Source organism: Aristolochia californica, unplaced genomic scaffold (genome assembly GCF_029961685.1).
Source record: "Aristolochia californica isolate CCGP_79_NKW_82.1479 unplaced genomic scaffold, dmAriCali1.0.hap1 SCAF_16, whole genome shotgun sequence".
NCBI classification, from domain to species: Eukaryota; Viridiplantae; Streptophyta; class Magnoliopsida; order Piperales; family Aristolochiaceae; genus Aristolochia; species Aristolochia californica.
The window spans coordinates 14,118,834-14,145,940 of NW_027181837.1; the positions used below are offsets into that span (position 1 = coordinate 14,118,834).

Below are 27,107 nucleotides of genomic sequence, written 5' to 3' on the forward strand. Positions count from 1 at the left end.
CCTAAGACTATGGAGAACAAAGAAATACACTTAATACGTGCCTCCCTGGCAACAGCGCCAAAAACTTGATGTAAAATTTTAGTTACATCGACTTTTATACCTCGCAAGCGTATGAATCGTTCATGTAATCTAGCAGTAAGCGAGGGTCATATCCACAGGGAGGATTGAATTTTGTGTATTCTTCAGTCAACTAGCCTAACCAAATATGATGAATTAATATGAACTAAACACTAATTATATCCTAAATTATCAAGCAATAATTTAATTAACTACTTGCACAACAGGAAACGTCAACTCTGGATTTTACCGTGATTCGTGCCTCTCTCGAGCACCACGTAACCACGAATCCGGATTCTCAATCCTTGCGTCTAGCCCCTCTCGGGCGCCTAGAGTTAATGACAAAGATCGGATTACAATAGAATGCAGAGAATTAATTTCCTATTGTGATGATGCTAAAATTATCAACTCTGGATTTTACCGTGATTCGTGCCTCTCTCGAGCGCCACGTAACCACGAATCCAAATTCTCAATCCTTGCGTCTAGCCCTTCTCGGGCGCCTAGAGTTAAAGACAGAAATCGGATTAAAATACCAAAATCCAACCTCAATTATAATCTTACCCTAATTAGCTAATTTAATCAAATATCAAGAAAACAAATCTTAAATAAACCTTAATTATCAAATCAGATTCAATTAACATTCAAAACCTAAGTTCAAACCATATAAAAACTAAATTCGATAATGACGAATTACTCCCCTTCTTCCTCCTCTCGCTCGGGCAGCAACTCGTTCTCACGGGTGCTGCAATTTCCCGAAATCAATGGCTTCAGGTTGGCAAGAGTGAGTGGCCGGAGGTAGAGACGACGCCGGCGACGAAGGTTGGAAGCCGACGGACGGAGGGAACGTCTGGCGAAGAGTGAAACAGAGCTGACGTTCTCTAACTGGCTCTCTCGAGTCTCGATTGGAGTCGGAATAGCTCCGGGACTGGTCAGAAATACGTAACCGACGCCGGAGGATAGTCAGAAAGCGGAAGTGGCACCGGAGAAGCCCTCTCGGATCTCTTCTCGGCCTGGCGAGCGACTACTGTCGAACTCACCTCGACGGAGACTCTCTCGAGCTCTCCTCGGGTTTGTTCTCGGTTGCTGGACGGCGGTGGACGGCGGTGGACGACGGTGGCGCGGCGGAAGGTATTGGCCCGGCGAACGGCGGTGGGGAACTCTTCTCGGGTCCTCCCCTGTTTCGGTCGACGGTGCTCCTCTGTTTTTCGATACTCTGTTTCTGTTTTCCTTTCACGCTCCCCTCTCGGGTCCCCTTTCGACCCCCTCTTTCGACACCCCCCTTTTGCTTTAAATACCATCTTGTTTATTTTAAAACGATTTAACCTAAAAATCATCTCCATTTCACTAAGGGCATTTTGGTAAATATCTCCTTCTCCACCATAATTCTCCTGAAATTCCATAATTAAATCTATAAAAAGTATTTCAGGAAGAAATAAACCTTAAAAACAATGAAATATAATTCAGGAGAGAGAAATATGCAATATCGACAGTGATTAATGCCAAATTCAATAAATGCTCATTTCATTTGAAAACCGATAAATAACCACCTATAACACAATTATAAAGGTTATTCTATTATAATTAACTTAGTTCTCATGTCAGAATATAGCATCTATCACCAGCCCACATGATCAGTAGGATATTGAGAGGGTAGTTGTCAATTGTTGTTGGACTTTGGTGGGTGCCAAGTAGTATTTTTTCGATACATTGGATTTACAGTAATTGGAAGATGTGCATTAGGTGTTATGTTTTCATGAATGATTTCTTCAAAAGATAGAAGTTTCTCATGAAGCTCATCAAAGGTGATGGGAATGTCTCAAGCTTCAACAACACGAAAAAGCTCTTATAGTCATCCCCCAGTCCATCCAAGACTTTTTCTGTAAGATCTTCCTCATCCATTGGTGTTTCAAGTTTATCAATCTCATATGCATGGGATTTAATGTATTGAAGAAAATCAGTGATATTCATAGTACCTTTGGTGGGATATGTGAGAAGATTCTTGACTTGCTTAATGCAGCCACAAGTTGGTTTGGTGTTTGTATTGGCATGAATAGTCCATGGTTCTCTAGAGGTGGTGGCTCGCACAATGAATGGGATAATTTTAGGAGACGAAGAGTTGATGAGGGTATTAAGGATCAGTTGATCTTGTTGTATCCAAACATTGTAAGCTGGATTTGGAGAGAGGTTTGTAGTAGACATAGTGATTGATCTTGCTGAGTCAACGTATGTAAAATAGGTAATGAGATGGACCGTGGGATTTTTTTTCTCTCTCACACATGCAAAATTAACATGTGCACTTTGTCTTCAACCTCCCGCTTGCTTCGTCTTCAACCTTCTGCTGATACAATCGAGAGTGGTTGTGCTTATGAGCCAGGGCGGCTGCTGCGGTATGTTAGAACACCGTTCTGAAGGCTCAGCCAGGGTCATCGAAGGCGCACGATTTATCATGATTGTGTAGGAAGGAGTGTAGGCGAGAGAAGAGGAACAGTTGATGGCGATAGAGGTTCGAATGGGTTGTTGAAGAACAACGAGTTGTGGGCACTGATGGCAGTGCCAATAGCTATTGTAGAGAGGTTGTTACGAGCGGAAAAGGAAGAGCAAGATATCTCAGTAAAAAAAAAAAAAGAGAGATTCTAAAAGACAAAAAATATTAAGGATTTAACGAGTTGCTCTGATAACATACAATATATTAGTATTGATTGAATTGAACCATAATTTTGTATTAATTTAGAGTAGTATTTATATACAGTTTTACAACAAGAATCGCCTAAACAGAAGTGTGATTCAGAGGTATCAAAATAGTCATATTCTTATGGACCATTCAATTGATTAGTTCATGAATTTTTACAGAGTCAAAATATCATGTTATTTACAAACTACCACCACGATTATGAGATTTCTTTACAGCTCGATCAGAAAGTCCTTGAGGTACCCCTACAAGTCAAACACCAACCGCTCTCCTTAAACTCACTTGAGTAGGTATACTGACATAAGTACCGATCTGCCTATTTCGAAAAGGCTATAACAGGTGGTGTTGCACCAGAGACAAAAACCCACGCCAACAAGCCCTCTGCTATTGCATGGGAGCCATGTATAGCTTCTTGTCTCGCGAGTCTAAATACTGTTTTCAGAATTGGTTTCTTGTAGACTTTGGGTTGGTACGGCGGAAAGACAAAAGGACAAAAAGGGGAACACGAAGGTTGTTGGTGAGGAAAATCCATGATTTAAGAATGTCGATAGATGGGAAAGTAGAGGTTCAGGTCCGCAATGGCAGAAATGCAGGCGGGAGGAGTTCCTGTTCTGGGTAAGAGGAGGTTAGGCCAGAAGTCTTGGAGTGAATCAAAGAAGTTGTGGCACATAGCGGCCCCTGCGATACTCACTTCTGTGCTGCAGTTCACAATTGGGTTTGTGACTGTGTGTGGAACAATATTTGTATCGCTCCGACCAATCCTTGTATAAGGTCCTGTTGCGCCTCTCACTAATGCCTCGAGGTTTTAGCGCAACTGGTTTCAACATGGTATCAGTGTAGGTTGGTCCCGAGTTCAAATCCCGCTCACCCCCCCCCCCCCCCCCCCCCCCCCCCGAAGGCCGCGAATTTGGCCACCGAATTTCCACGGGTATGCCCCGTGCAGGGGAGTGTGGAACTGTATGTGTATCGCTCGGGCCAGTCCTGTTGCACCTCTCACTAAAGCCTCAAGTTTTTAGTGCAACTGGTTTCAACACTGTGGCCTTCGTTGGGCACCTTGGGACTGTGGAGCTTGCTGCTGTATCCGTTGTTCAAAATGTCATCAAAGGCTTTGTTTTTGGAATCATGGTAAGTTCATCTACCATGCTTCTCATTTTTCTTTCTCCTAGTCTGTAGGTACCGATTCGTCCATGGCTTCTACTAATCCATTTATCTCTTGCTGGTTTTGCATCTCCATTATGCACTTCCATGGGCACAAATCTGCTTCTTCTTTCTTTTTATGGTTCAGTTCTCTCTCTCTGTCTCTCATTCACTCTATCACATTACACATACTTACACTGTTAATATCTAAAAGTAGAATCTAATCCTTTCAATTGATTCATAGCTAGGAATGGGAAGCGCCTTGGAAACACTCTGTGGTCAAGCAATTGGGGCAGGAAAATTTCATATGCTTGGAGTTTACATGCAAAGATCATGGATAATTACTTGCGTAACTGCTATACTTCTGGCACCAGTTTACATATTCACAACACCCATCTTGAAACTCCTCCATCAAACAGATGAGATATCAGAAGTTGCAGGCAAATACTGCATATGGGTGCTTCCACAATTGTTTGGTTATGCAGTGAATTTCCCACTACAGAAGTTTTTTCAATCTCAGAGCAGAGTTTGGGCCATGGCTTCTATATCTTCCGTAGCATTAGCCCTTCATGGTCCGTTGAATTGGGTGCTTGTGACAAAGCTCGGACATGGTGTGATTGGAACAGCCATGGCGGGGAATATTTCTTGGTGGTTCATTGACTTGGCACAGTTTATCTACCTGGTATCTGGTTTCTTCCCTGATGCATGGACTGGGTTTTCTTTGTCGGCATTTCAGGCCTTGGGTAACTTCATAAAGCTCTCACTTTCATCAGCAATTATGTCATGGTTAGTGTTAAGATCAAAGCATTCTGGTACTTTCGTTGCGCTAACGCGCTTGAGTTTGATTGCTGGATCCGGACGGAATTTTAACTGATTATCTCATCCCAGTCCATGGGTTTCTCTGTGCTGATTGTCAAAATCTGGTTTTCAGCTTGGAGCTTTGGTACTTCACTGCAGTGATCCTTCTAGTCGGTTCCTTAAAAAATGCTGAAATTTCTGTGGATGCTATTTCAATTTGGTAAAAAATTATTTTCCTACCAGTGCAAATATCTTATTTGAAACTCATTATGATCATACATAAATTATGCTCATATTTCAATGGAATCCTTCACAGACATTCTCTACTTCTCTGAAACATTTCATGCATCAAGCTCCAAGTTTGTATTTTTTATTTCTTATCCTTCTATAACATAAGTAATCTGTTATGAACTTCCAGTTTTGGGCATTCATGATCACCCTGGGCTTCAATGCAGCTATAAGGTATTGAGTTACAGGGTAAAAGTCGACAATTTTTATTTTTGTTAAAAAATTCAAATTCTGTATAGAGTCAGATTTTTCAAATTTTCTTGCAGTGTGAGAGTATCAAACGAACTTGGGGCTGGCCATGGAAATGCAGCAAAATTTTCAGTTGTAGTAGCTGTATCCACATCAGTTGTCTTTGGATTACTCTTCATGAGTATAGTTCTCCTAGCAAGATCTGATTCCCCCAAGCTGTTCACAGATAAACCTGTCGTTGTAAGGGAAACATCTAAACTGGGATATCTTCTGGCAGCAACCATCCTCCTGAGTAGCATTCAGCCAGTCCTCTCTGGTACCCTCTTTTCCTCAGAATTTACAGCTTTAATGGTATCAGATTTGTCAGTCAGGAATTGGGTTACATCTGTTTTCGGAAAATTTCAGGTGTGGCAGTAGGTGCGGGATGGCAAGCCTTGGTAGCAGTTATCAACGTAGGATGCTACTACCTTATAGGATTACCTGTGGGAGCCTTGCTTAGCTTCAAATTCAAGCTAAATACTCTGGTCATTACAACCTAACATTCTCAATTTCAATACAAAAATCATCTAAACTAAGCAAGAATTGTTTTACTTAATTCGTCTCTTTATCCCCTTGCAGGGCATCTGGTCTGGGATGTTATAAGGCACTGTCGTCCAAACAGTTATATTGATATGGATCACAATGACAACAAACTGGCAAAAGGAGGTAAGTTATCCCATTCCATTAAGGATAAAATAGAATCAAGGTTTATTGTTCTTCAATCAGGTTAGAAAGAAACAGGAACTCTTACCGATTACCTTAATGGTGAAACAATATCTGCGCAGTCTTTACTTAGATATGATGAGGGATAAGCATAATCCCTTCAGTTATCGGAAAATATGTTATTGGATTTATCTCATATTGTATTTATCTTCTAATGTAAAACTTATTTTCTCAATTTTAAATTGTATAAATATCATCCTTAATTAATTATAAAGTGTGGTTTAATTCATCCTTTAATATGATTCAATTCAATATATAACAAGATAGTGGCTTAAATGCTACCCACTTTCATTGATGTGTCTTCCATGTTTATGGAAAGATCCGCTGCAGGTATTTTGCGCCGAGGACCGGATTAGGACGTGGGGTGGTCCATCGGAGCATCAACGAGCTTGATCATGAGATGATAAAGTGTTGCGGAGGAGAAAATTGAAGCCAGTTCAAGGTACAAGATAGGCAACATAAGGCACAGAAGGAGCTTGAGGCAATACTTTTCTATTATGGAAGATGATGTTGCAGAGTAACAAGAAATTTGTAATGTGATTCTCACCTTTGTCTGTTGAGCAAGATGTTTCATATTATGAAGAGTACAGGATTACCTAAGGGAAGGTTAGTCAACTTGAAGGGTAAGATGAAGATCACTCGCATTACGCCGTTCATCAGTTTACATCATTTGTGGAGCGCCAGACTTCATGTCATCTGGATGTTGGAGATGAACCGGAACATCATCTCCACGTTATAAAAAATGTAATCTGGTTTTCGACCCTTTTGGCCATTCATCCGGATGAAGGAAACGTGGGGGTTCGAACCCTCGACCATTATTTTTTTCCCCTCTCTCGCTCTCTTCTCATTTTCATTTTTTTCTCCCTCTCTCCCGCACCCCCTCTCTCGTCTCCCTATGCCCCCGATGTCTCTGCTCCCTCTCTTCTCCGGCCTCCGTCTCTCGGTCTTCTCTCGGACTTGCCCTCTCTCCCGCACCCCCTCTCTCGTCTCCGTGCCTCCCTCTCTTCTCTCAGACTCGCTCTCCATTTTTCTCTCTCGTTTCTCCATCTCTCTTATCCCTCTCGGCCTCCCTTTCAGCCTCCCACTCCCTTCTCTCTATCGTTATTCTCTTTTCCCCCAAAATACCTTCCATTTTCATTCGATTTCCCCCATTTCGATTTCGATTTTCTTCAATTTTGACATTGGGGCATCGATTGCTTAATTTCTACTTCGATTAGGCATCGATTTCCCCATTCGGCTTTGATTTCACCCTTCGGCTTCGGTTTTCCCAAAATTTCAGAAGGTATGACTAAAGCCTAATTTTTTTCCATTAAATTAGATTTTTGAGGTCTTAGGTGCGAGCCTCCATGGATAAGTGGCTATAAACCCATTTTAATAGAAAGGCCAGAAAAGAAACCTCCATGTGATACCTATTGTGTGAAGATTGGGAATCCTTTCTGTTGCAAGTCTCTGTCCAAAGAGTAAATACAAACTGGATTACTGTTACAAATCCTGAGATCTAGATTCTTTTAGCTTTCAAGTGTCTAAAATTTGGATGACTATTGATTTGTCTCAATTTGATCCAATTTTGTACAATTGTACATGTAAAGAAATTGGAGAGGGAGAAAAGATTGATTGCCATAGTAGACCGGAACCTGGATAGAAGTTTTGATGGTGCTGAAGTGGAAATGATGATCCAAGTTGCTTTAGTTTGCACCCAACCCTCACCAGATGACCGCCCAACTATGTCAGAAGTTGTTCGAATGCTTGAGGCAAGAGACTGGCAGAAAGGTGGGAAAAGTGGCAACAAGTGGAGGTGACCCGAAGACGAGTCTATGAGAGACTTCAGAGGAGATTTGATTGGGGAGAGAATTCCATTTATAACCAATAAGCAATTGAATTATCAGGTGGAAGATAGTTGATGGCAGGTTTACAAAGTCCAAAGCTAGGGGTTGTTTTTGTTGGTAATTTGATGATAGGCAAACCATCCTTGGGATACAGTTTTTGTTTTTTTTTTTTTTCTGGGATCAGAATTCTTATTAGTTTGTGATGTATGCTATGTTTTCTTCTTTGGATCCCCCATTACTCCTTGTTTCTTACAAAAAATGTACATAGAAGAGATCAATCATTAAATATAGCATTTCTTGTATCCGAAACTATTGCTAAAGAACTAGACTTCCAGTTTTTTTTTTTCTTTTGGGCGCTCAAACTGACAAATGGATTTATACTTTCTTTCTTTGTGTTCATGTTTATGTTTATGCCCTTAGGGGGAGGGTCAGCTTCTATTGAGTGTCCATTTTTACTAGTTCAAGTTTGAATTGTTTGATTTATCAAGCTGTATTAATGTACAATAAACAGTAATCTTTAACTAATATAATATATAATTAAATTAATTAGTACATTAATATATTTTAGTTATAAATTAAATTAGTTATTCGTGTAGTAATAATGTTTATTTTACCTAATTTAATGTTTAAGTATTATATTTTAATTAAGCATACTTTACAAGTTATTAATTCTCTTATTTTCTGTGTTTTCCTCATTGGGGGCACTGACACTGTAAATTGTTTTCCAGTGGACATGAACTCGTCCACACTAAGGGGGGGTTAGTCAACTTGAAGTCCGAGATGATCTTCAACTGCATGATGCCCTTCAAAAGTTGAAGTCATTAGTGGAGCGGAGATGACATTTCATCAGGATGCAAGGGATGAAGCGGTCCTTCATCTCCATGGTTTAAAATCCTTCATCTCAAAGAAGGTCAGATTTGGTCTTCTTTGAGATGAAGGACGCACGACGCTTCCTTTGCCCCTCTCTCTCCTTGCACCCCCCTCTCTCGCGCGTCCTCATTTTCCTTTTTTTCTTTGTTTCTCCCGCACTCTGTCTCGGAAACTCTCCAAGAGGCAAAGCCCCAACGGACTGCGATTCGCCACCAGAGAAGCAGGAGACTCTGTCGGCGAAATTTCCACAAGGGTTCTCTATTCCGGGGTGTTGAGAAACAAAGATTAACAGATTTCTGAGAGCCCTCTGTCTCAAAAACTCTCCACGCGGCGAAGCCCCAACGGGTTGCGATTCGCCACCGGAGAAGTAGAAACTCCGTCGGCGACATTTCCTCTCAACCTCCGTCTCGGCAACACAGCGGTAGATGACCCATCGACGAAATTTCCACAGAAGGAGGAAGAAGGCTTCCGATTACAATTTTCCTAAGTTAGGAAAATTTAATCAGCTTAGTACGCTGAGTCACGCGCCGGACCGGACTTACTGAACCGAGTCAACCCAGGCCAACTCGAATTGGACCAACTAAAAAAAATAAAAAATAAAACAAATAAAAAGCTCCAGTTTTGGGCGTCCAGAGGGTGGACATAGCTATCGCGGATGATACTTGGGCACAGGTGGAGACGTCGGCATACAGACCCTACTTTCGAGCTTGAGGACAAGCCGTATTGATCAGCTCCATAAATTCGATTGGAGCTTGATTACCTGCCTGGATTGATTTTCTCTGTTCATCGTGATCTCTGGTTTTTCGGCGTTGTGGGAAGAAGACACTGTTGGAAATTTTGATTTTCCTAAGTTAGGAAAAAATTAATGTGGCACCGGTTCAGTGCCTGACGCAACCCAGCAACCCAGCACTATATCAATTTTATTACTATATTAAACTTCATATTTAAGTTTCTGGTAAATAAAATATAATTAAAGTATGCATTTAATTAATTAATTACTTTTGATTTTGTGAAAATATATTATTAATTAATACCATGTAAAAAATCTATCTTATGTTACTAATATAATACTTTTTTATTCATTAATCATATTTAATTTTTATTTACTCTATTGTATTAGTGATTTAATAGTGGTAATTAAAATATTGTTAACTCAAACACTTGGTTTAATTAACTCATTTTTATAATTAATAAAATCAATGGTTTAAAATTTTGAAGATGAAGATGAACTTGTCCACACTAACACCCATTTTGAAGATGAAGATCATGTAGATGCATGAGATGAAGATGAAGATGAAGATAAAATTTCCAGTTTGTTGACTAATCCCCCCTAACGCCCATTTCGAAGATGAAGATCATGTAGATGTATGAAATGAAGATGAAGATGAAGATCAAATTTTATGTTTGTTGACTAACCCCCCCCCCCCCCCCCCAGACATCTTTAACAACCTAGACACCAACCTCTGCCCCAACTAATGATTCCACACCTCTCACTATTTGCCTCTCCAACTATGTCACATGGTACTTTTGAATGCACCTTGTCTCATTTGTGTCACACTTTTAGATTTAATTTTTAGGGAATTTTTAGAAATACCTATTTTTAAAAAATATTTAACAATGTACCCATCTTCTAAACTTATTCGTCAAAATACTCAGTTTTGATCAAGTCAGAAGAGACCACCAACAAGGTACAAGAAAAATTGCAGGAAGAGGGGGTCACTTTGAGTACTGCTAGGAGTAGAGGAGAGAATGTTACAGGAAGAAGAGAAAACGGAGAAAAATAAGGTGAAAAGAAAGAAAGAAAAAAAGAAAGGAGGAAGAATAGGGCTTATGTGGCTTTAGGGCTGACAAGAATCTAATATGTTGTCACATTGGCGGTCAATGATGATGTGGCAAGTTGATTGTCCAACATGGCAATTTGATCGGTCAAAGTTGAGTTTTTTTTAATTAAGTTTTTAAATTAGGTATTTTGCTAATGGATATTTTTAAAATGGTTATTTAAAAAAAATCCCTAATTTTTAACATGGTTTTCTCACTTGTTAAGTTGGCCACAAATCAACTGGGTCAAATTGAATTGAAAATAAGCAAGTCCAAAACCTGAAACCAATGAAACACCTGAAATCGGGGGAACACCTAAAACCAAGGGAACGAAAAGAAGGTTAAGAGGCACTTACCTTTGACTCGTGATGAGTGTGGGTTGGATTTTTTACCCAACTTGCCATGGGTTTCAGAATCCAACTCCAACCTCATTCATAATGGGTTTTTGCAGGGATTTTACATCAAATTCACGAAGTCATTTGCAAAATAATAATTTTATAATTATAAAAATATGCAATAATTTGCTATAAAAAATAATGTATATTTTTTATATTGACACGGAATAGGAAAAACGATCAAAATATTCCCTTTTCTATATCAATTTTAAAATACATAGTGAGTGAACCATGCAAGTTGGTTTTTGAGTAAAGATAAGAAAAACCTTCCCTTGCCCCACGTCTGCACTACAAGGGGTGTAATAGAAATCCTATTCTCACCCAAACTGGTTTAAATCAAGTTGGTTCATGTCACGATGCCCTTATAAAAGGGGTGTAAAAGAAATCCTATTATTGTTCCTCGACTGTATCTCTCTGCAAGTCCCGCTCCCCTCAACTCTGCCACCTCTGCCTCAAGCAATCGCCATGGAAGCTCTAAGCATAGCGGCATCTGGGTTCGTATCATGATTGTCATATCTCTGTGAGTTAAGATAGCAGAGCGTTGCCTTCTTTAACTTTGGATGTCCAAATTATGCAAATTCAAGCATTACAGAAGGATTTGCAGAATCAGGGCTCCATATTGCTGTAAAATATTTTCATGCAGACATTGCCATAACGAAGCTATGGTGATCTCATTCAACTCGTTGCTCATTAAAACCCGCTTTGCTTCAAGTCCATGAGAACCCACTTGATAAAAAATTTAGAATTTTACCAAAATACCATTTTTAAAAAACTTATTTCTGAAAACAACGACAACCTGAACTTATTTGCAAAAATACCAAACTTTGACCCATCCACTGTACATGTGGACAGTCAAATGCTACACGTAAGCTTTGACTGCTTACATGTCACCACATCATTAGTAAATTAAAATATAAGTTGCCACGTTATTATCCCGTCACATCAGTTGCCACATAAGCTGCCACGTCAATATATATTACCATCTTTTTGCCTTGTCACCTAGGGCCACATAAGCGCCCGCCACGTCAGCTCTCACTTTTGTTTTTCGTTCTAATCTCTTCCACAATCTTTCTACTCGCCTCTTGTCTCGGTCCTCTCCTCTCGCCGCTCCCCTGCTACCTCTACTCAGCCTCGGCCTCGACCTTGACGCCCCCCTCTCAACCACTCTCTCTTCGCCTCAACCTAGACTTCGTCTCAGCCTCATCTCTCACTCTTCTTCTCCGTTCCCCTCTGTTCATCCTCTCGCCGCCCCTTTCTCAAAACTGAAAACTATCATTTCATCTCTTTGTTGCCCCCTCTCTCAAAACCGAAAACTATCATTTCATCTCTTCGTCACCACCTCTCTCAAAACCGAACCCTATAATTTCCTCTCAGCACCCCTCTCTTAATACCCTATTATTTCACTCTCTCACTGTCCCTTCTCTCAAAACCGAAGCCTTACTCACCCTCCAAACCCCAATTTGAATTTCAGAAGCTAATTTAGCAAGGTGATTTTTTAGGGCGTTTGTTAATTGAATCTAATTACTATATTTAATTATAATGTTGATTTGAATTTAGGTGTTTAATTATTGTATTAATTTTTTTTTTGTGATTTATTGTTTAATTTCTGATTTTATGTTAATGAAATATCTATATAATTTGGTGTATTTTAGTTTATGGATTCCTATGCCATTGAATGTTGTATTTTCTGAAGTTGCTAGTTTAATTTTAGTTAATTTCGTTTAATTTTCTGATTTATGAAGTTGCATTTTACTCTATTGAGATAAGATTTGCAGGATTTTTAGTCACTGGTTGTTGTTAAATAAATTTGAAGTGTCATGGAATGATCATTCCATGTGATGAGGAGCTTTGGGTGTTATAAATATCCACCACGTGGTTTTTTTTGTTTTGTTTATGTTTTATTATGTTTGCCCTAGTTACTAGGATGGGTAAAAATTCTGATTAAGAGTAGGGTTGGGTAATGGAAAGTGGGTTGAGTCCAGTTCAAACTAGGCTGAGTCGCCTGCACAGGCTTCCATTAGCCAATGAAACCCGACCCCCATCACTAACGAGGTACGGTTCGTAGTGATTGCGAAGTCATATGGGGCTCTACCAGGGGTGTTCGGTGAATTTTGACTTAGGTGTGTTTTTGCATTGTTAGGACTAGTCATCTGTTATAGAATTAGTTCAATTAATTTTTAAATGTTGTAGAATGTTGTTGAATAATTTTGAAGTGTTATGGAATGATTTTGCCATGTGGTGAGGAGATTCGGGTGTTATAGATAACCACCACATGGTATTTGTTTTGTCTCTGTTTTATTGAGTTTCCATGTGTCCCTAGGGATGGGTAGAGAATCTGATTAAGAGTAGGTTGGGTTCAGTTCAAACTAGGCTGAGTCGCTTGCACTGGCGTCCTTTAGCCAACAAAACCCGACCCCCATCACTAACGAGGTACGGTTCGTAGTGACTGCGAAGTCATATGGGGCTCTACCAGGGGTGTTCGGTGAATTTGGACTTAGGTGTGTTTTTGCATTGTTAGGATTAGTCATCTGTTATAGAATTAGTTCGATTAATTTTTAAATGTTGTATAATGTTTTTGAATAATTTTGAAGTGTTATGGAATGATTTTGCCATGTGGTGAGGAGATTCGGGTGTTATACATACCCACCACATGGTATTTTTTTTGTCTATGTTTTATTGAGTTTCCATGTGTCCCTAGGGATGGCTAGAGAATCTGATTAAGAGTAAGTTGGGTCCAGTTTAAACTACATTGAGTTGCATGCACGGGCGTCCATTAGCCAATGAAACCCGACCCCCATCACTGATGAGGTACGGTTCGTAGTGACTGCAAAGTCATATGGGGCTCTACTAGGGTGTTCAGTGAATTTGGACTTAGGTGTGTTTTTGCATTGTTAGGACTAGTCATCTATTATAGAATTAGTTCAATTAATTTTTAAATGTTGTAGAATGTTGTTGAATAATTTTGAAGTGTTATGGAATGATTTTGCCATGTGGTGAGGAGATTCGGGTGTTATACATAACCACCACATGGTATTTTTCTTTTGTCTATGTTTTATGGAGTTTCCATGTGTCCCTAGGGATAGGTAGAGAATCTGATTAAGGGTAGGTTGGGTCCAATTCAAACTAGGCTGAATCCCCTGTACGGGCGTCCATTAGCCAACGAAACCTGACCCCCATCACTAACGAGGTACGGTTCATAGTGACTGCGAAGTCATATGGGGCTCTACCAGGGGTGTTCGGTGAATTTGGACTTATGTGTGTTTTTTGCATTGTTAGGACTAGTCATCTGTTATAGAATTAGTTCGATTAATTTTTAAATGTTGTAGAATGTTGTTGAATAATTTTGAAGTGTTATGGAATGATTTTGCCATGTGGCGAGGAGATTCGGGTGTTATACATAACCACCACATGGTATTTTTTTTGTCTATATTTTATTGAGTTTCCATGTGTCCCTAGGGATGGGTAGAGAATCTGATTAAGAGTAGGTTGGGTCCAATTCAAGCTAGGCTGAGTCGCCTGCATGGGCATCTATTAGCCAACGAAACCCGACCCCCATCACTGACAAGGTACGGTTCGTAGTGACTGCAAAATCATATAGGGCTCTACCAGGGGTGTTTGGTGAATTTGGACTTAGGTGTATTTTTGCATTGTTAGGACTAGTCATAAAAATTTCAAGATTTGATCTCCCCATCTGAAAATAATCAATCAAAAGCTCGGATGGATCCTCCAGATTTGTTTGTAGAACTTGTCCAGTAGGTAAGAGTTTGGCAGAAGACCTTTCTGATATGATTCGTGACTAATTTGTTTTAGATTCCCATTTAGTTTCCTAATATTCTTTGGAAGTTGAAATAGTGAATGTGGAATCTTGATCTTTTTCATTGGTTAACTGATTTTTTTATTCCATGTTAGCAGAATACATTTGACAAAAAAACTAAGATAGGGACATGATTATTGTTCAATTTCTTTGCTCTATTTTTAAAAAAAACTTAAATGGCTTTGTCAACTTTTGAGATAATTCACTTTTAAACAATTGCATCCAATGTCTTTTCAAATCAGGTCAAGCTGCTTCTTGAAATGCTTGTAAAGAAATGTGGTCTTAATGCTTGTAAGGTTTGTCTTGTTTCAGGAAATGTTGGCTAGTGTTTTTTGAGCGTTAAAAATGAGAACAAATCAAAGTGGATACTAGAAGGTAACTGTCTTTGTGTTTTCAGTTTAATGAATTTCAGAAACTCCACAACTTCGTTTGTTTGGTAGGAAATGTAAGTATGTTCCCTTGAATTTGATCCTTTTCAGTCATCATGGACGAAAACTGTCTTGAGAAAATGGCTAAACATCAAAACCAGAGCCGATGGGTTTCATTGCGATAACACTATAAAAGGTGAGTACTCTCTCTCCCTCTTTAACTTTTTTTGTAATGGAAGTCGCACTAGTTTCATGGTCCTTCACTTTCATGCCTCAATGTGCTTTTTCTTTTTCAGAACAGAAAAGGAAGAGTTGTTCCGACAAAGACCGATACGTTTATCTAAATGAAGAAATTTCAGGCAAGGCCCTTTGTTATAATCAGACAAAAGAGTGGAATGAGAATTTTAATATTCTTTGACATTTTGATGTAAAATTATTTATTAATATACGACTTTCCATTGATCATATTTAGAGCTTTCAAATTAAAAAAAAAAAAGATTGAAAACTGTGTGCAGATTGGTAATTGATGGATAGACTTGGAGACAAACCAGAATGACATTGTAGATTATGCACGAAGTCATGCAATGATATCAGATGAGAGTCATAGGAAGATTTTAATTTTTCTCTTATTGATGACACTACTTGGCAGAAGGATGACTCTGATGATGAGGAAAAGGAGCGTCGCCATGGCAAACATCACCACTATCGCAAACATCATGATGATGAATGAGCTAGGTGTACTTTTGGTTGTTGAGACTTGAGACAACTTTTAAACTTGTTGAATGCTTAATTTTATCTTGCATAATAAATGCAGTTTGTCCTCTATGTTGGGTTTGCTTTACAGCTTGAGTCTATTTGGTTCGTCCTCTATGAAGGTTGTTAGAAAAACTGGGTGTCCTATAACTTGGTTCAAGAAATGTAATTTCAGTCTTTCGAACTCATGTCAAATATGTTAGGATGCCATGGCTCCCATTAACGATCACTTTGACGTCATTGTACAACATTTACTTTCCTTTGTGCCTTTACCACAATTTAACATTTTTTTCTTCAATGCTTCTATCAAGGCTTTAAACCTACAGATTTATCGATATATTTATTTTTTAAACTCAAATAAAATTTTCATATTTTTTTAGTTAATAAATATTTTAAATTGATATTAAAAGGTGTTGTAAGATTTTTAATCAATTAATGTATTTTTTAATATTTTAATATTTTTTATATAAGGTCATAAAAAGTATACAAATAAATTGTATTTTTAAACTCTAAAATAATTTTTTTGTATATTTTATATTTTAAATATTTTAAATCCATAGTAAATGGGTAAGAGTTAGATTTTTTCTATTTATAAATATTTTAAATTTCTAAAAATTATTATTTCTTAAATAAGATGATAAAAAGTATACAAATAAATTGTATTTTCAAACTCTAAAATAACTTTTTTGTATATTTTTTATTTTATAAATATTTTAAATCGATAATATATGGGTAAGACTTAATAGTAAGATTTTTTAAATTTATAAATATTTTAAATCCATAATAAATCGGTAATAGTTAGATTTTTTCTATTTATAAATATTTTAAATTTTTAAATAATATTATTTTGTAAATAAGGTGATAAAAAGTATACAAATAAATTGTATTTTTAAACTCTAAAATAAATTTTTTATATTTTTTTAATTTATAAATATTTTAAATCCATAATATGTGGGTAAGACTAAGAATAAGATTTTTTCTATTTATAAATATTTTAAATCTAATTATTTTACTTATTTTATTTTATTTTTAAAATATAAAGTAATTAAAATATGTGCTAAATATTTTTTTAATTAATAAATATTTTAATTGATATTAAATGGTGTTAAATAAGTAAGAGTTATTTTTTAATTTTTGATTAATTTTTTTAATAATTTATTATTTTAGATATAAGGTAATAAAAAGTGTATTTGATTTTTTGATTTTTTAAAATTTATTCAAAATTTTATCATGTGGCGGATGACATGGTAGATGATGTGTCAACCATAATGACATGGCAGCTGATGTATTCATCTACCGTATCACACTGATGACGGGACGATGCGTAAGCAGTCAAAGCTTATGTGTCACCTTTGACTGTCCACATATACAGTGGACCGGTTAAAGTTCGGTAGTTTTGAAAATACGTTGAGGTCGTCGTTGTTTTCATAAATAAGTTTTTTCAAACTGGTATTTTGGTAAAGAGCTCTAAATTTTTTGTTTGATGCAATCTCAACTCCAAGGAAGTAAGAAAGAGAGCCAAGATCTTTCAGAGAGAAATGTTGGGCGAAGCAATCAACAACTTGAGAAATAAGGTCATCGCTATTACCAGTAATAATAATATCATTGACATATACCAATAGAAATAGAACATGCTTGCCAATATTGAGAATAAATAGGAAATTATCAGAGTGAGATATCTTGAAACCTAAGCCCACAAGAAATTTATGCAGTTCATGAAACCTAGCCCGTGGAGCCTGTTTGATACCATAGATAGTTTTATGAAGTTTGCAAACATAAGTTGGATGATTTGAATCAACAAATCCCAAAGGTTGTGACATATAAACATTTTCTGAGAACGCCTTGAAGAAAGGCATTGTTGATATCGACTTGACGAAGGGACCAACCATTGCTAACTGCAATACTAAGTACAAGTCTCATGGTGGTCGGCGCAACAACCAAGCTAAAAGTCTCATGGTAATCCGCACCTTGTCGTTGATGAAATATTTTGGCCACAAGATGAGCTTTAAATCTACCAATAGACCCATTAAAGTGCTTCTTTATTCGAAAAATCCATTTAATTGTAGAGCTATGTATTCCGCAAGAATATTAGGCTTCCCATAAGGTTTTGTAACTCTTGTGATAGCAATGTTAAGTCTCCGGTTTACAGAATGAAATCCTTTCTTTACATCGGTCTGTAATTCATGGATTCCTCGTGTTCGACCCTCGATTAACAAATTTGGAAATCCAATATGGATTATGACCTGGATCAGATCGATTTTTTTTTGAATCTCTATGTGTGCAATTCCTTCGAAACCTGAGGATATTCTCCTATTTTTTTGTACATAATTCTTGATACAATCCCTTATTTTTTCATCTTCCTGGAGATCCCTCGAATAACTTTTTGGTCGTGCGAACCAAAGGGAACGATGATTCTGATTTGTACCAAGTCGGAAACCAAGTGGATTTATTTTTTTTCCCATAACTCTCTTTTTCTCTCTGTTTCTCCTTTTAATATCTTTCTAGGGATAGGTTCTTATCGAGCTGCCTTATTCCATTTGATCACCCATGCCTATTCGAAAGCATTGTTGTTTTTGACTCTCGAAATCATGTGCGGTAGCAATACCAAACCAAATACGACGAGTAGTGGGGTCCTTGAGCTAAGCCTTGGCTAAACCTTGGAAATCTTAATATTGATTGTTCCCCAATAACCGAATACTTTTTTCTGTAAAGACTGCATATTTGATTCCATCCATAAATCCATTTTCTTCCCTATGAGTTCCAGTATCGATAAGAATTCGAGTTCTTACTCTTCATATGTTATGGTATGAATATACCATACCAATTCGTTATGTATGGATGATGAAATTCCAGAACGTTAGGCCATGCGGGTTCGCCATAATAATTATGGCCCATCCCTTTAGCCAATTTAGCTCTTAATACAGGATCATTTAAATCAGGTTTCTCCGATGAGAAGACAAAGAAGGCGTTAAGAGACCCTCCTGGCCCAACCCTAGACACTCTAAGATCCTTTTTCAAACCTGCTCCCATTTTGAGTCAAGAGATAGATAAATAGACACATCCCATTGCACTAATCGGAGGCGTTTTTACTCATTGAATAGATTTGTTTCTTTATTAATTTAATTTGGCCTGACCAGTGTTATAAAGAGGCATGGCTCGGCTATCCCACCTAGCCGAGCCAGAAAAAGGAAGTAAATATAAATAAATTAATTAAATATTTTATTTTAAATTTAGAATTTAAATTTAGAATAAGAATAAATATTTAAATAAAATAGAATATTAATATAATAATAATATATAAATATAAAGAAAATCTAAATAGATATAATCTAATCCTAATCTATGAATCAAAAAAAAAAAAAAAAAGGAAAAAGAAATACTTTTTTTTTATTTAAGTATGCCCCGATCCTAATATGTATAACGAAATCAAATGGATTCCTACTTCATGCATTTGATCTCCTGTCTCAATTAAGAGGGGTCATGGAAAGAACAGGTTCAAAATCGCGATCGAGAACTATCTCTCCAGAGATTGTGAAAGATGTCCCACTAGAAATATTGTTGTTTTTGCTTCGACTCATATTCCCCAAAAAGTGGATCCCGCTTTAATAGCTCCGAATAAATTAAATACATGCATTAAGATACGAGGGAATGTCTACAATACCTGGATTTAGTCAGATACAATTTGAAGGATTTTGTAGGTTCATTGATCAGGGCTTGACCGAAGAACTTCATAAGTTTCCAAAAATTGAAGATACAGATCAAGAAATAGAATTTCAATTATTTGTGGAAACATATCAATTGGTGGAACATCATATTCTTTAGACATAGTTCAACGCTAATTATGATCTTTGAGGGTTTGAGTCATGGAAGAAGGTCCAAAGTCGGGTTGGGATGTTTGGTGTGTGTGTAGGTTGAGTTTTTGAATTGGTTTACGGATATTTTTTTTTGTTTGAGTGGTCATGCGATGTTGGGTGGTAGATTGTGTTTCGATGGATGGATGTATAACATATGGTGATGGTTGGATGGGTCATGGTTGTTGCTCAGTTTCTATTTGATCTGCTGGTATCTTAGAGGTTTGTGAATTATCATCAAAAGGAGGCATTTCTTGGGGTATCCTTGAGGTGGAGTGTTAGAAGTTAGTTGTGGTGACGAAGTTGTTGAAATAGTAAGCATAGGGGGAATTAAAAGTATCTAAGGTGGTGGAGGTGAGATGAGGTAGGTGAAAATTAAGGGAGATATATAGGAAGATTGACTACACAAACTTGACATGACGAGAAACAAATATTTTCAAAGTAGATGGTTCAAAACACAAGTAAACCCTTTTAGATAATGAGTATCCAATAAATACACATGGCTTAGAATGTTGATCAAGTTTGTGAGATGTATATGGACGAAGCCAAGAATAACATAAATAGCCAAAAATCTTTAGTTTAGAATAATTTGGCGTTTTATGGAAATTTAATTCATAGGGAGATGATAGATTGAGTGTAGTGGTTGGCATCTTATTTATTGAATAGACAACAGTGGCAAAGACATGGGGCAAAAAGGTAATTTGGAAGGGAGGCATGAGAAAGTAAGGTGAGAGTAGTTTCAACAATATGACAATGTCGCCTTTCTGAGTAGCCATTGTGTTTAGGTGTATGGGAGTGGAGTGGTTTGGTGAGAGATGTCATTTAAAGAAAGTAATCTTTGAGGCCCGTATATTCTCACCCAGTGTCTGAATAGTGTGATAATTTATCTTTTGAAGTAATTTTTCACAATGGCTTGTAACGGTGCTAAACATTAGATTTTTGTTAGAGTGGGTAAAACCATATATATTTGGTAAACTAATCAACAAAAATGAAACAATATTTGAAACCATCTTGTGCCAAAATAGGAGAAGTCCATACATCAGAAAAAATAATTTCAAGTAGTTATGTAGAGGAAAAAGATGAAGTAGAGAAAGGCATCCTATGATTTTTATTGCAAAGACATGCATTACATGAAAACTCTATTGGCATAGAAGTAGCAAATTTTAAATAATAACTAGAAAGAATGTGTTTAAGAATGGGAAGAGCTAGATGACCTAATCGATGTTGCCAATTGGATGATGTGGTTTTGATTTGAGAGAAAGGAAGAATTGGAGAAGACAAATTTACTTCCAAATCATTCATACACTCCATCTCTGGTGTTGCCCCATCATACAAATTGCCCTAATGCAAAGATCTTTCACATGAAAGCAAGATGGTGATAATTCAACAGAAGCATTATTAGTAGTTCAAAATTGAGAGATATAAATTAAGTTCTTTTGCATGGTTGGTACGCAAAGGACATCATTCAAAATAAAGGTAATAGTGGGAGTTGGAAGAGATATAGAATCGGCATGGTTGATGGAGAGACCAATGCCATTGCTAACCACAACATCATCAGAACCAGTAAAGGGTACATGAGAAGATAAGTTGCTCAAGTCTGTTGTGACATGGTGAGATGCTCCACTATCAAGTAACCAAGCTAGATGTTTGGAGGTGACGTTAGTAACATAATGAGCTCGTGGTTGCCAGGGTGCTACCGAAGTATGAGGAGGTGGAAATCCTTTGTGGGTTGGCTGAATTGGTACGAGTGGAAATGATGGACATCACTTAGCCAAGTGCCATTGGATACCACAAATTTAAAAAAATCCCAAATATGAATGGGGTCGAGGTTTGTAAGTTGGAGCACCTGAATTGGTAGCCATGGGTGGTCGGCTAGGGTTGTTAGGCGACATGCGCCAACCTTCATGACCAGTCGGATATTGAGGGGGTGGTTGTTAACTTTTGTTGGACTTTGGTGGGCGCCAAGTGGTATTTGTTTGATTCGCTGGATTTAGAGTTATTGGAAGATGTGCATTAGGTATTATGTTTTCATGAATGGTTTCTTCAAAAGATAAAAGTTTCTCATGAAGCTCATCAAAGGTGATGGGTGTGCCACAAGCTTCAACAACACGAACAAACTCTTTGTAGTCACCCCCCAGTCTATCCAAGACTTTTTCTATAAGAGCTTCCTCATCCATTGGTGCTTCAAGTTTATTAAACTCATATGCATGAGATTTAATGTATTGAAGAAAATCAGTGATATTCATAGTACCTTTGGCGGGATATGTGAGAAGAATCTTGACTTGCTTAATGCGACTACAAGTTGGTTTGGTGTATGTATTGGCATGAATAGTCCATGCTTATCTAGAGGTGGTGGCTCGTACAATGAATGAGATAATTTTAGGAGACACAGAGCCGATGAGGGTATTAAGAATCAGTTGATCTTGTTGGATACAAACATTGTAAGCTGGATTTGGAGAGAGGTTTGTAGTGGACATAGTGATTGATCTTGTTGAGCCGATGTTATGCACGCAATAACACTATTAAATTATTTTTTTTAATTTACTTTATTTTATTTAAGTTAAAAAATTAATAGGCCACAAAGGCATTTTTGTAATATTTTATGTCAAACCTTGTAAGGCTGAACCCTATTTAAGGGGTATGAGTAATGAGAAGAAGCAATCATTGATTTAGAGTGAACAAAGGTTTTAAGTTCTCCTCAATGAGCTCAGGGGTGTGCGTTCTCCTCAAAGAACCTAGGGTTTTTAAGCTTCCTTTTTGCTTGATTTTCGTCTTTCTTTTCTTCCTCCCTACGAATCGCTGTGTCAGATCCGGGTCATAACAATTGGTATCAGAGTGGGAACACAATGAACGATTCTTTATCCCAAGAAAAATAGATTATCGTGCGCGATTTATTAGAAGCAATACGTGCAGGAGTTGTAGCATGGGAAGAAGCCTTGCGGGATGGAATGCGTAAAACTTCCATTAAAATTTTTGCAATTAAGATACATCTCGTTGCAGTAGAAAAGAAGGTCATAGACCTAAAATCTCTTAGCACGAAGAATTCACAGAACACAAGGCAACAAATGCTATCTCGGACGGGCAAAAGTCCAAGGGCCAGAAAAATTCAAAGTCTTTCCAACACCGGGGACATCCGAAATTGGGACACATATCCGAAGTCGGACTCCGAAATTCTGAAACTAGATGGCGGGAACCCAAAATTTTCAAAATCGGAGGGGTATTCAACAACCCCCTAGACCCGTACGTTTTCCACAGGCGATGCAAAAAAATCTCAGAGACCTCTGTCTCAAAAAATCTCCAACCGGAGAATCCCGAAAGGGGTGTTGTTCGCTGTCGGAAAAGCCCAGCGAGCAACCAACTGCAACGCATTTCCACCGGGGTCTATCATTCCGGCAGACGGCATGGCGAGGAGAAAATGGGAGAAAGGGTGACGAGAGAAAGGAGAACCACAGTGGAAGACGAAATTTTGGGGTAAGTTTCTGAAACGCCCTCAATTGGTATGTCTAAACGATTCTTCCATGGGGGTGAAGGGGCTCCAAGGGGCTGAACAGCGACACTGCTCGAATTTTTGGCCTGGTGGTTTTCTATTCCGTGAAGCAGAGAAACGGAGCAATTTTGACGGAATTCTTGTTTTTGTGTCTGAAATACGTGTTGGGATTTTTTGGGGATTCCGGGATTGATAGAAAAAAATCTAGGGGGGATTTGTTTTTTTGTTGATGCGAACAACACCTGTGCGTCTATTCTTTGTCAAATTGAAAACGTGGTGCTTAATTTTTTGGGTTCCATATTTGCTGCTTGGGCACTGTTGGTGGAATTTTTTCAATTCAGTGGGAGTTCTGAATATGAGAAGGTAACCAATGTGCGAAAAACTGAAGATAAAATTTTTTTGGGTGTGCCGAGAATGGTCTTGTGGATGCATTATTTTTCTGTGGCTGAGTTGAACAGGTTGACTAAATTCCAAATTTCTGCTACTTTGGCAATCTTGGGTTGGACATGAGAGACACTTCCAATTTTTAAATTTGTTGCTGCTGTGGCAATGCAGAAATGGGCTCAGCAGAAAAAAATAAAACTTGTTGCTACTTATATTGGTTGTGGTTGTTCATTTGACTTTTGGTCCATTTCAATATGCTGCGTGCTGGTTGGCTTTAGAGAAACTTCATTTATAAGTCTTGCGGCTCCGTTTATTGATGACCAGAAAACAGCTTGGTTTGGAATATTCTTCATGTGTATACCAACGGAGGGGGCATTGGGTTATGTTTATGGAGGTTATGATAGTATTAATGAAACTGATGGATCTCAGACAACGAATCTGGTCTCAATAGGTTATGCAGGCTACTGCCCCAAGATTAAAAGAACAACTAGGACAGCTTGCACCAGCACATAGATTATGCAGAAGTTTCACCTATTGTTCCAGCTCAATCCAATGCATTGCTGGTTTTTACAGAGCTATTTTGATAGTGTAGAACACAGTGCTGCTAGACAGCCAAGGACATAGTGTTGCTGTGGCAATGTAGAAAACTTTGCTACTAGACAGCCAGAAAACACTGCTGAAAACAGTGATTTTTATGCTTAGCAGTTTGGTTTTTCTGGAAATGGTGGAGAATATACTGTGGAGAATGATTTTTATGACTGTTGAAGGGAAAAAAATTAAATTATGGGCCCCTGGACAGCGTATAAGTGCTTCAGTTTTGGATACTATTTCAGGTGAAAACAAAAAGGAGTCAAGGGGTGGGGACACTATTTCCAGTGAGCTTCAATACAAGGTTGCTGAAAACAGCACACACTGGTAGATTGTGAGATTAGGGAGTCTTCCGTGGTCACCCCACAAGCTATATTTGCAGAAGCTAAGGGCAATGCTTGCAATGAATCGATTGTTGTAACTTCTCACACTACTAAAGTGCCCGGTGAGCCTTCCATCAAGTGCATTGATAGAATTGAGGTGTCACAGCAACATGAATCATCGATCCAACTAGACGGACCTTCAAATTTCAAGCCTGCTGCATTGGACGCACAACTGGAATTCTCTTCTGTACCATCTGCTGTCATAATACATAATCTGGGTGCTGGCCACTGTGAGGCACTTGGACTGGCTCCAACGAATGAAAACTGTGACTGCAAGGTAGTTGTTCTCAGTACAGCACGGTATGCACATAACAAGCCACCTGAAGCAGCACATGAGTCCTTCACCAAATTTTTTTGTGCTACTGTTGTGCACTGCAGAAACCAGAGCTGCCAAACAGCCAAGAAAACAGAGTTGTTGTTACCGTGCAGAAACCAGTGCACAAAACAGTACTGCACCACATTTTTCAACATGATATACCAGTTCTACTGTTCGGTGGTGCTGCTGCTATTGCAGTGAAGAAAGGTGTCAAACATCAGAACATGCAACCTGAGAGAAAGGTTTTTGAGGCAGCAGGTGTTCTTCTATTTGGACAGACTGACCTTATTTCATCAGTGGCAAAAATGGGTGCTGTCAGTGGACCATTAGATGCTGCCCACCAGGATAATGGGGCAATGTTATTGGATATATATGAAACGTGTGGGATGGATCCAATCAAAATTTTTTTGCTACTACTGTTGTAGTGCCGATACATGTTGGCATGCTCAACAGGATACATGATGACTGAGTTGATGACGACATTTCAAATTGTTGTTGCTGTAGCAGTGCAGAATGGGGCACCACAGTAAAAAATACAGACTGATAGAAAGGATACAGCTGAACTGAACTTCTCAACTTCATCGGCTTATTAATTGTCTTCAACAAAGGGAGCTACTGGTCATCGCCTTGGGGCAGCTGGGGCAGTTGAAGCAATCCTTGCTGTCCTTTTGATAGCAATAGCAATGCCATACATGGCAAAGAATGTCAACTTCCACGTTGCTGCTACAACAATTCACTAGAGCGCTCTACTTGCTCTTTGTGTGTCCTTTCAGCAGATTTATGGCAACGTTGCTGCTACCAACACAGGCCTACACCATATTGGTTTGCGGCTGCTACAAAGACTTCAACAACAGAAGTATGTTGCTGTTTGTGTGAACTTCATTGGGTATGGAAGATTTGGGCATGATTTTATTAAGTTAAGCCTCATGCATATGAATGAATCCATCGTAATGGATAGTAAGGGATCCATAGATGAAGCTCACTTACCTATGTCTGCTCAGTGCTTATGCTCATGGTACTTTAGTCAATAATGTTGGGCAATTTGCTAAACATGGACTAGGTCCAAAGACTGAGGTTACCAGGGAATTGCTGCATTTTGCCAATGAGGCAACCGTTGGGGTAGATAACACAAAGGTTGTTAATGTCGAAGCAGAAGTTGGTAGTTTGGCACAAGTGATAGTTTAACTTGTTGTTTGGTTACTTATATGTATTGGGGTGTGCTATAGCAAGTGATGCTGGCAGGGTAAAAAATAAATAATTTTTTTTTACTAAATAGCTACTCGGGTGGAATGTTCCAGTTTTGGTTGTCCAGAGGGCGGACATAGATGCTACTTGGGAACAGGTGGAGACGTCAGCAAATAAACCCTACCTTCAAGCTTGAGGACAAGTTCTTTCTCCCATGGGGTGTAATGTTATGCACGCAATAATATTATTAAATTAATTATTTTTTAATTTAATTTATTTTATTTCAGTTAAAAATTAATAGGCCACAAGGGGTATTTTTGTAATATTTTATCTATAAGGGTATTTTTATAGTATTTTATTTTAAACCTTGTACGAGTGAACCCGATTTAAGGGGTAAGAGTAATGAGAAGAAGCAAATATTGATTTAGAGTAAATAAGGGTTTGAGTTCTCCACAATGAGCTCAGGGGTGTGCGTTATCCTCAAAGAACCTAGGGTTTTCAAGCTTCCCTTTAGCTTGATTTTCATCTTTCTCTTCTTCCTCCCTACGGATCGATGTGTCAGTTCCGAGATCATAACAGTCGACGTATGTAAAATAGGCAATGAGGTGGATTGTGATATTTTTTTTCTCTCACACACATGTGAAATTAGCACGTGTACTTCATCTTCAACCTCCCACGCGCTTCGTCTTCAACCTTCTGTTGATACAATCGGGAGAGGTTGTGTTTTAGATCCTGGGCGGTTGTTGCGGTATGTTAGAACACCGTTCTGAAGGCTCAGCTAGGGTCGTTGGAGGTGCACAAATTAACGTGATTGTGTAGAAAGGAGTGTAAGTGAGAGAAGAGGAACAATTGATGGCAATAGAGGTTCGAATGGGTTGCTGAAGAACAACAAGTTGCGGGCACTGATGACAGTGTCAACGGCTATTGCAAAGAGGTTGTAATGAGCAAAAAAGGAAGAGCAAAGTACCTTTAAAAAAAGATTCCAAAAGACAACAAATATAGATGATTTAACGAGTTACTCTAATACCATATAATATATTGTTGTTGATTGAATTAAACCATAATTTTGTATTGATTTAGAGTAGTATTTATATATATTTTTACAACAAGAATTGCTTAAACATAAGTGTGATTCAGAGGTGTCAAAAT

General features: G+C 38.1%; 1 pseudogene; it reads left to right on the forward strand.

Annotated features, from left to right (window-relative positions):
• Nucleotides 1-3,324: 3,324 nt before the first annotated feature.
• Nucleotides 3,325-25,958, forward strand: LOC137952632 (protein DETOXIFICATION 29-like; annotated as a pseudogene).
• The last annotated feature ends 1,149 nt before the right edge of the window (nt 25,959-27,107 follow it).